The sequence below is a fragment of the Puntigrus tetrazona genome, chromosome 5 (genome assembly GCF_018831695.1).
Source record: "Puntigrus tetrazona isolate hp1 chromosome 5, ASM1883169v1, whole genome shotgun sequence".
Lineage (NCBI taxonomy): Eukaryota > Metazoa > Chordata > Actinopteri > Cypriniformes > Cyprinidae > Puntigrus > Puntigrus tetrazona.
This window is the reverse complement of record NC_056703.1, coordinates 20,637,431-20,647,212: the sequence shown is the minus strand read 5'-3', so window position 1 is coordinate 20,647,212 and position 9,782 is coordinate 20,637,431.

Below are 9,782 nucleotides of genomic sequence, written 5' to 3'. Positions count from 1 at the left end.
TTCACAAATAGAAATACTCAAATCTGCATCTGACTCTTTCTTGATGGCGGCAAACTCTTAAAACTGTCTTTGTACATCCGCAGGAAGGTTGAACCTTCTTCAGACCTGACATTCAGAAAATGATCGGGTCTGACTACCACTGAGGAGCACCAGAAGTGTAACTCTGAAACGGCACATTTCAGATGAGCCAAATGTTCTCCATAAGTTGAATGTCACCGAGTGTGATTTAGAGGAGAGATTGGCTACAGGAATTGGCAGGCGCGCTCAGGCTGGCTCTCCACGAGGTCTCCCGTTTCTCTTGTCTCCACTGCCAGTTCGGCTTCCAGGCCCTCCACGGCATGTCCGCGGCACAGCTGCTCGAATCCCCACCTCGCCCGCTCCTTCGCCCCGCTGGGCTGTCGCCCTCTCTCTAACGGCTGGGCGCACGTGCGGAAACAAAATTTAATCGCTCACATGTGCGACACGCATGTTACATACACACAAAACCCTGACTCACGCACACAACACGCGCAGCTGCTTTTTTGGTTTGCTCTTAATTCACATCGCTTTCCCACAAAACAGCTCAGGCTGTTTTTCATCGTAGCTGCATGCGCATCCATTCATTATTCACCGACTTCAGAGGGCTGAAAGCTGAGGGGGTCAGCCTACGCTTGTAGTGACGCATAGTACATGTATTGGCCCTTAAATTATGTATATTTTATTTGGGCGCAGTCCAGCACAAACATCATTCTGTGCTTCTATTCAGCTCCACGGACAAATTCACGGGCCATAAACCGCCTTCGTCAAATGATTGGTTGGTGCAGGTTGACAATGTATTGGTCTGTGTGTGTGTGTGTGTGTGTGTGTTTGTGCGTATGTGAATTTTAGTGAGTTGTGTACACTGTGTGCATGTTTGATTCAGAGGAAGAGCCAGGTCTAAACCGCACAGTCGGCTCAATAGCCCTGACCTGTGAAACGAAGTTTCGCCTGCCTTGCCGCTGACATGGAACATTTCAGCTTTCTCCCTTCTGTCTGTAAAAAGCCTGTTTTATGACTCCCTCTTCTCTGTTCACAGAAACCGCTAGCAGATCATGAGGGGAATTCTGAGCTGGAGCCGTGAGGTCAGCTGAAGGATAAAGCCACTGAGAGGTGAGGAGAGAGGCACAAGAGCTATTTTAGCTTTATTGTCCTCAGAAACAGAAGATGGAGGAGTGACCTGTGGGGAGAAGTGTGTCAGGTTACCCTTCTCAGAGGCCTCGGTATAGGGGTCTGGTCTTGTGCTACAGACCATTTTAATAGCTTCTGAAAATAGTCCTGACGTATTTGAATCAGGCTATCAGACTTTTTCTTCTCTTATGACAACAGATTGATAGCACAAAATAAAGAACTTGATGGCAAATGTCCTCCATGAATGCAACATTTTATATTAGGTTAGATATAAACATATATGCAACACTTTACTCTCATACACACTGCTGCTGGTTGCGTATCGTCTTATTTGTATTTTTCTACAGTGTGTTATTGAAGTGCTCATGGAAATAATATTACTAGAATGAATATTAGTCACATTTCTGAACGCCGTGATGCTCACTTTGTGGTTAAACAGAAGTAGGTTTTATTTTCTGGCTCCAGGGCTTTAAATGCTGCCAGACAAATTAAAAATGTTTGAAGGATAGGGTTTTTGCAATATTTTAAAACATATTATTTTAAAATATTTTAAAACATAATTTTTTTAAAATTACATTTTACACATCCATTCTTTAACTGGGAGCAATTAAAAAAACAACCCAATGAGGGATAGTATTATGAACATAAAAGCATTCATAAATGTATAAGTAAGTTGTATTCTTTATAAATGAATGAATAACAATAGTTTATATGCTTCCCAGCTACTGGAATATTTGAATGCTGCAGTCTTCTAGAATAAATTACGATGCTAAGTATTAATTCTTCCCAATATTCTCGGGGTTGGAAATAGTGGAAATGCAAAATATTTTTTGCAGTTTAATGTAACCACTTAAATGATTCTAGACTTAAATGTGTAATTGAATCAACACATTAATCCGTTTCCTTCTTACTTTCTTGACAACAGCACACAGGAGTGCAAATGAACTGCAAACGTGTAGGTCATTAGTGTGCTTTCATACCATCTGTACTGTGAATTGATTCATAGTTTTTAAGAATCTGTCGCCCCAAAATGTTACTTTTCAAATCCGTCTGTGTTCTTAGCATTGATTATTTCTTCAATTGACATAAGCAGAGAAAATGAACATTAGATAAGTGAAGAATAAGATCAGTGTCAGAGCAATGAAATATTTGCTTTATTTGATCAATTCATAATCAGAATATGACCAATTTCAATATTATTTGGTACTGTGTGTGCATGAATGTGTTCAGTCACTAAAAAGAAAGACACAACGACCTTCTCTTCATTCCCATGGCTAAGCACTTCTGATAATGGTGGAAAATACAGCGCTGCCATGCTTGTCAATTATACAGTCCTTGTTGTCTCGGGCAAGTGTACGTCAGATCCTTTCACTGCTCCCTTGAAGAAGCCCTACAGCCCTCACAGCTGTACACCCTGTAGTGTTTACCTGCCAGCAGACACATGCTTTATGTTCTTCCCAGGCTATTCCTAATTGCATTTAATATCACAATCCAACAGCACCACATCTGCTTTTGTCACACACCACTGAAAGACAGAATATATAAGCTAATTTCACGACTGCAGTTTAATAAGTTAAACATCTCTGAATACTTGATTCCGATTGGTCAGTTTGAGCACCAGACAGTCCACATTTACTTTGTCTTCTTATGTCATTTATATCAATGTTATTTTAGTCAAATGACTTTTATGTTTGATTTTAATTTGTAAGTAGATGGGGAAATATAATACTATTAATATAAAATAATGCTGCTCAGAGGTTATTGTGATAATTTAGCTGTGTGTGTGTGTGTCACCTTGATAACCGGCTCCCACAAATGGCAATAGATGTGTTTAGTGAGGGAGAGGATGTGCCTGTGGGCTGCGCTTTGGACCTTCATCACCTGCTCAGACCCAGAGGGGTTAACACCCTGTACTACTGACTGTATCATCGGTGAACTGGAGCTGGAACAACAAAAAAAGTCAACCATTACAAAGCGCAACCAAATTAATGGACTAATAGAAATTGTAATAAATCACATTACTGCCTATTAACAAACACACTGTTATTATGTAACTCTTTCAATTTCTATATAAAATAAGGTTTATTTTGCATAATGCAACTGCTTTTCTAAAAGTTTAGGGCTGGTTTGATTTCTACATTTATATTTCTTATATAAAGAACAAGTCTCTACTTCTCATCAAGGCATTTATTTGATCAGTAGTGCTGTGATTATCTGCTAATAATTGTATCCAATATAAAAGGTTTTTGTTCATATAATATATGTGTGGGTGTGCGCTATGCTTATTTATTATGTATGGTAAATACAAACACATACATGTATGTATTTAGGAAAATATTTGATGTTTATATAGGAACTATATTTATAAATGATATAAAAATATAGAATATTAATGTAACCATATAAACATTTCCAAAACAGTGATGCATGTGAGTGTGTCTATATATATTACACAAATATATACACATATGCATATTATGTAAATAAAACTTTTATTTTAGATGAGATTGATCACAATTAATCGTTTGACAGGACTAATTTAATGGTTTAAAATGTAATTTATTTATATGAAAGCAAAGTTGAATTTATAATTGAATTTGCCATTCAGTGCCTTGAGTGTCACGTGATCCAGAAATTCAGAAATGATTCTAATATGCTGCTCATTAAATATCACTTATTATCAGTGTGCTGGAAACTGTCTAGCATTTTGTAGAAACCGCAACCTTTCTCTCGACGTTGAATAGAAAGTACAAAAAGACCAACATTTATTTGAAATTGAATAAAAACTTCTTCTGGCCCCAAACATGAATGGTAGTATTATGTCACATTAGCATGTCAGTTGGAACAAAATCAGTTACATGTGGCATTTATTCTTAATTATCCAGAACTAAAGTCAGAAAACTGTGATGACAGACGAGCGGATCTGTGAAAGATTATCGATAGGACACCTACAGGAAACATTACGGTGAAAGAATGCTCACCATGTTTTTCTTTTGGTGATTTCTTGACAGCGAGTAATGAAACTGTAAAGCTTCCTGAAGCGCGGGAAAACATACAATGACTCACCAAAGAGAGTGCGATGATTCACTTAACTAAACATAACAATAATTATTGTTTTGGTCCCAAAAAGGCAAAGTGTATGACGGCGAGTCAAGTGTTAAAATGTTCAATAGTGTTTAAAAATGTCAAAGCATTTAGGACGGACAGCAATTTTAATCGCTTGCTTCAGAATGAAAGATCATTGTGTTGATTTCTACAAAAACCCTCTCCTGGCTTTTCCAGCACCTTAAATTGCGCTAGTGTTATTTTGTTCATCTATCAAAGAAAACTCATGATAAATGTTTCTGACATCAAAGTCTCGCCACAGTCTACTGACATTCATAAGCCAGAATTACATAATGTGATGCGTTAACATGACGCCTATTTAAGCCTGAATTTTACACCTAGAACTAGGTATAAATATACAAATGTGACCTGAATGTGACTGATGAGATCCTGACAGCTTACTGTATGAGTTTAGACCGACCAAATGTTACAAAAACAACACAATAAATGCAAATGCAAATTCGGGTTGAATACTTGTATACATATTCTTAAAAACAAAAGAAGCACAGACACAGATGTGATAATAAAGGAGCGTGAAGCCAGGTACATACCAAAATGCAGCCACACCTGCACATACGTTTTTGGACACATGCACCTGCACACACACAATACACACACACACACACACACACAGATCTACCTGCTGCCGCCTGCTTCGCTTCACATGCAGGCACGGGGCTCTTTGACATGTCCTGTTCAGTAGCATAATCTATCTTAAGGGGTTTTGTCAAATCTCCGTGGGGCAGCACAGACGTACACACACACATACATCTCCCTATTTTGGGTAAACTGTAATTCAATATGTTCCTGGATTCTCTGCCCAGCAAGCACGGACGGTAGCTCTAGATTTGTAATTTATGACAGAGAGCAGATTAACAGTCTTAAACATTGCTTCCTGAAATAGAGTCTCAGATCTCACATTCATGGACTCCGAGATCAGTAATCACGACCATCCCTAAAAATGTATAAAAAAGCTACTGGCCAGATAAAAATATGAAATATCTACACAAAAGTAATTTAAAAAGTAAAGCACGGCTCTAGAAACACCAAGGTTATCGGTTGATTGCCTGGGACTGAGTGGAAGGCACTGATCGGATCGGGCCATTGATAACAGCATCTGTCAAATGTGGAAATGTTTGGGTTGAGGTGCACATAAATATGCTTGAGACCAGGGGAATTCAGCTGGCTCAAAGAAAGACCAATACAAAAAGAAAACAAAACAAAACAAATCGCAGGAGTCACCAAACCAAAACAAAACAAGAATTAAACTAAATGACCAAAACAACAAATAACAAATAATAAAAATTATACTGAAAATAATATAGTTTCAAAATGCATAGAACTTTTAATTTTTCTTCTTTGAACTGAACTTCACAGAAAAGATTGTTTGGGAAAACAATTATTTTCCATAATAACTCATGATATGTGAAAAAATGTAGGCATGATGCTCTGTAGAATTAATTAGAAGTAGCGCGCTTTTTATACAAATATATGCCAAATCGGGCTAAAAACATACACTTCTTTATAGTTCTGTAAAAGAATAACTGACATATTCATAACCATGAGAACCATGACAACCACTGAAAATAAGTAGCGCGGTCCAGAGAGCGCCGGAGGCCGACATAATGAACAGGAACAAAAAGTTTTATTATGGTGTTCAGCACTGAAAGGCCCACAGGAGCTGAGAGCAAGACAGATCACATGTGCCATGTGATCATCTCTCATGCCTGCTGCTTTGAGTGAAGAGCTTTTGAATAGCTAACCAGTCCATGAATTAGTTGTTTCTGTGGATAGTCATGAGATACTGCACATTAAAAGTCTGACCATAAACATCCCTAAAAATATTATATGCGATCGAGTCATGTGCTACAAACCTTTCTCTACATGATGCATGAATATTTGTCTTGGAAAGATTCTATACAATGTATTTTTGTAAATTAATATTAACATTTTATCTCCCCAAAATAAGAGTGCAAAAATGCAACTATATTTGTTGCATTCCTGAACCTCAAAGTAGGGGTGTCAAACTTACAGGTGGTATATATTCATTTACAAAAAGTACTTTTTTAACAAATTACAAAAAAAGAATTAAAAATGATTCCAATGAAAATGTATATATACATCTATAAGCATATATGTATATATATACACATACATACATACAAAAGACTTATTTCAAACATTTTTCTAATTATAATTTTCAAAAATAAATTATGTAAAAATTATGCTTTCAATATTGATAATAATACATTTTTGAGCACCCAAAATCAGCATATTAGAACTGAAGACAGGAGTAATGTGTTGAGAGTCATATATAAAATATAAAATATATTGCAATATCGTTATTTTAATTTGCTATTATATTTTATAAATATTAAGCAGTTTAACTATAAGAACACTATGAACACGACGCTCTTCTGGCTTCTTTAAGATTGTAAAAATGTAGTATATTAAAACTGAAAGCTGTAATTTCAAAAGTACTTTTAAATCATAATAATGCTTTACTCATAATAACAAAATGGTCATAAGTGAACAATAAAACACAGTAGTGTAACTTGGTCATTTGTGTATGAGGAGAGTCAACTGGCTGGGGTGTTAAAAGAGCTCATTCTGACACACACCACATGGCTAAGCTGTGCTTTAATAAGCCACAGCTCATTTCTCGTGGCGATTAAGTTCCTAACTAGGCCCGACCGGGCTCCTCTTTTCTGAACCCATTTAGCATGCCAATAAAAAAAGTAGAAACCCATGTGGCATACTCAAGGCTCGTTTCACACCACGTCAGAGATCACACTCTGATCGGGCTAATGAGGATGAATGGGGGCCAGGGCATCCCAAGCACGCTTCTCCCAAGCCCATACGCTCATTACTTAAGGCAACACCATTACTGTGAAACTCCTCCATTTAGTAGCCAAATTAAAGCTGTCTGACATGAAACTCAGGTGGGGAAGAAAAATGAAGTCCATTGTGTTTAAGTATGCCAACCCAAATCCTTGTTGTTAATGGGAACCTCTGTTTCATTTCAGTATAACAGTAACGCATTTAGTAACACTTTTTACTACTGATGTGGAAGGAGGCGTATATGAGGAAAATGTTCAGACGAACCTCTCACACAACATGTTCATAACGAAAGATAGCTGCATGCTTGCAGGATTTCAGTTCTCATATACCATCTGGTGTCCGATAAAACCCCACTTGGGTCTTCAAAATGAATTTATAAAAAGGCTGTTATTTGATATGACTTGAGTTACACTAATGGTTTTACTGATTCTCCAAGGACTCTGCAGGCACTCAGGGATTTCACTAAAGCAAGTCTGACCTGAATCCATCTCGCTATCTCTACAGATTTAGTTATACGTTAACATTAGATTTTGTAATTCAATACTCAAACAAAGCGCTTTTACAACTACAAAAATTCAGCTGCTCAAAACATTTTGTTCAAGTCAATAGTGCTATGAAACATGCCCTGATGTTCCACGATGGTTTCGCAATAACTACAAAAATGACCACTGGCTACTATGAAAGGATTTTATTTACATTCTTGCATGCATCCTCAAAGCCAAGCAACCAAAAAGGTAATATGACGTAATATTCTAAGGTAAACCAGGAAATATTTATGCTGCACAAAAATACTCTTAAAACAAAAGTTTTTAACTATGATATCAGATCACATTATAATGCAAAAGATAACATCTGTATTACCACTTTGCTACTTTAGCTAACGGGGTGAGTAAAGTAACAAACTACCAGGCATGGTGTTCAAATTCTAAGTGTAACATTTATGATTTAACAGTATTCGTGGTTTACTCAGATGTTCTTTTAATATTTAAAACTACATGAAGTTCATTTTGTCAAAGCTGGAACATGGATCAGAAAGAATTCTTTTTTTCCTTTACTCAACTACAAAAAGTTCTTCCTAAATACTTACAATGTTCTACTTTAAGTGTTTAAGTGTTTATCTGTTTATTTCTTTATCTAAGTAAAATACAAGCAAACAAACAACAACAATACCAAAAATCTGAACCACCTACAGACATACTCTAATATAACATAATAAACCAAACTAGTTTCTTAGAACCCAAATGTAGACAATAATAATAAAATGTGGAATTACATCACTTGAACTGTAATATTTTTTGTATGATGTCTCATAAACCCAGCTCATATTGGAGAGAGTTTCTAACAGAAATCCAATAACACCACAAAATTTGGCAAGTAGCCAGCATTTTCCACCAATGAAACGCTGCTTCAGCAGAGCTCCTTGCTTATGTAAGTTATTAAATAAAACCCAATCATAAAGCCACGAGTTCTGATATTGAATTGATTAGATTTTTCGTGAATAAGCAGAAGACTTTCGCGGCGCAGAAAGCTCATTTGAGATGATTTTTTCAAAACATCACTAAACTCTGATTGCTAAAATTAATGAGGTAAACACTTGTGCATGAATGTGCTACCATATGGAAAATGCAATGAAAACTATTTCACGCATTTCTAAAGGCCTTTGAATTCAACTTTGTAAATTGTTGGCATTTTTCACCACAGACATTTATAGCGTTTTTTTTGAGTTTGAGTTATAGACAGATTCTACTGCCAAATCAATTACATTTGCAACAGAACACAGATGATCATGCGTTCGCTGTAGCAAGAAAAGCCCATTAAAAGCAATTTTTCAAAAGCCGCATTAACTGTCTGATTGATTAAATAATAGAGGCAATGATTCAATAAATACTTGACGTCAGCTGTGTGATTTTAGTAATCGTGATACCAGTAACACCCATTTGAGCACCGTACTCTTTATGATAGATCTTTCATTTCCAGCAGTTCGGCCGGTTCGGTCAATCTAGCAGGACAATTCAGTTCAAGCTCAGCCTGAGCACAATGTAGAAACATTATTGATCGCTGCAAGCCCTCTGAACGCATCGTGCAATAGTACTCACTTTTTTAGCTTATATAATGAATACGCACCTCACGCACATCACGCAGTTTCCAAAAAAATGAACACTAGAGGCGGTAAACCTCGGTTGTTTTGTATGCTTTTTCGCACAAACGCATACAGAGTTTCATTAATAAAGTGTTTACTTCACAATTACTTGAAGAATATCGTGTCATGACTTCAAACCATAATATGCTGATATTTGAAAACTTATTTTCAATGTTAGCATCACATATCAAGCTTCACATCGATTGGTTTTCGTAGACGGTAGGTTGTCTGGTAGCTCGCGGAGTACAGAGATGTACTTGAGGAGCTCAACGTGTTTTGCATTTGTCGGGTAGGTTAGGTTGGATTTGTAAATATTTCGCCACGATACAGTTGCACGCAGTAACAGCCTACTAATATTTAAAATTTAAAAGCTGCAATACATATCTATATTAACATTATGTAGCAGTTTTAGCACCAGTGCAGTAAGGCACGTAAAAACTGTGTCGCACAAAAGCAGCAACAAAACGCAGCGTGTCTTACCTGTGGGCTCAGGCTGGCCTGGCGGTCATGTTAGTGGAGGTCGTCATTCATGGATGGGTGGCTCCATGGT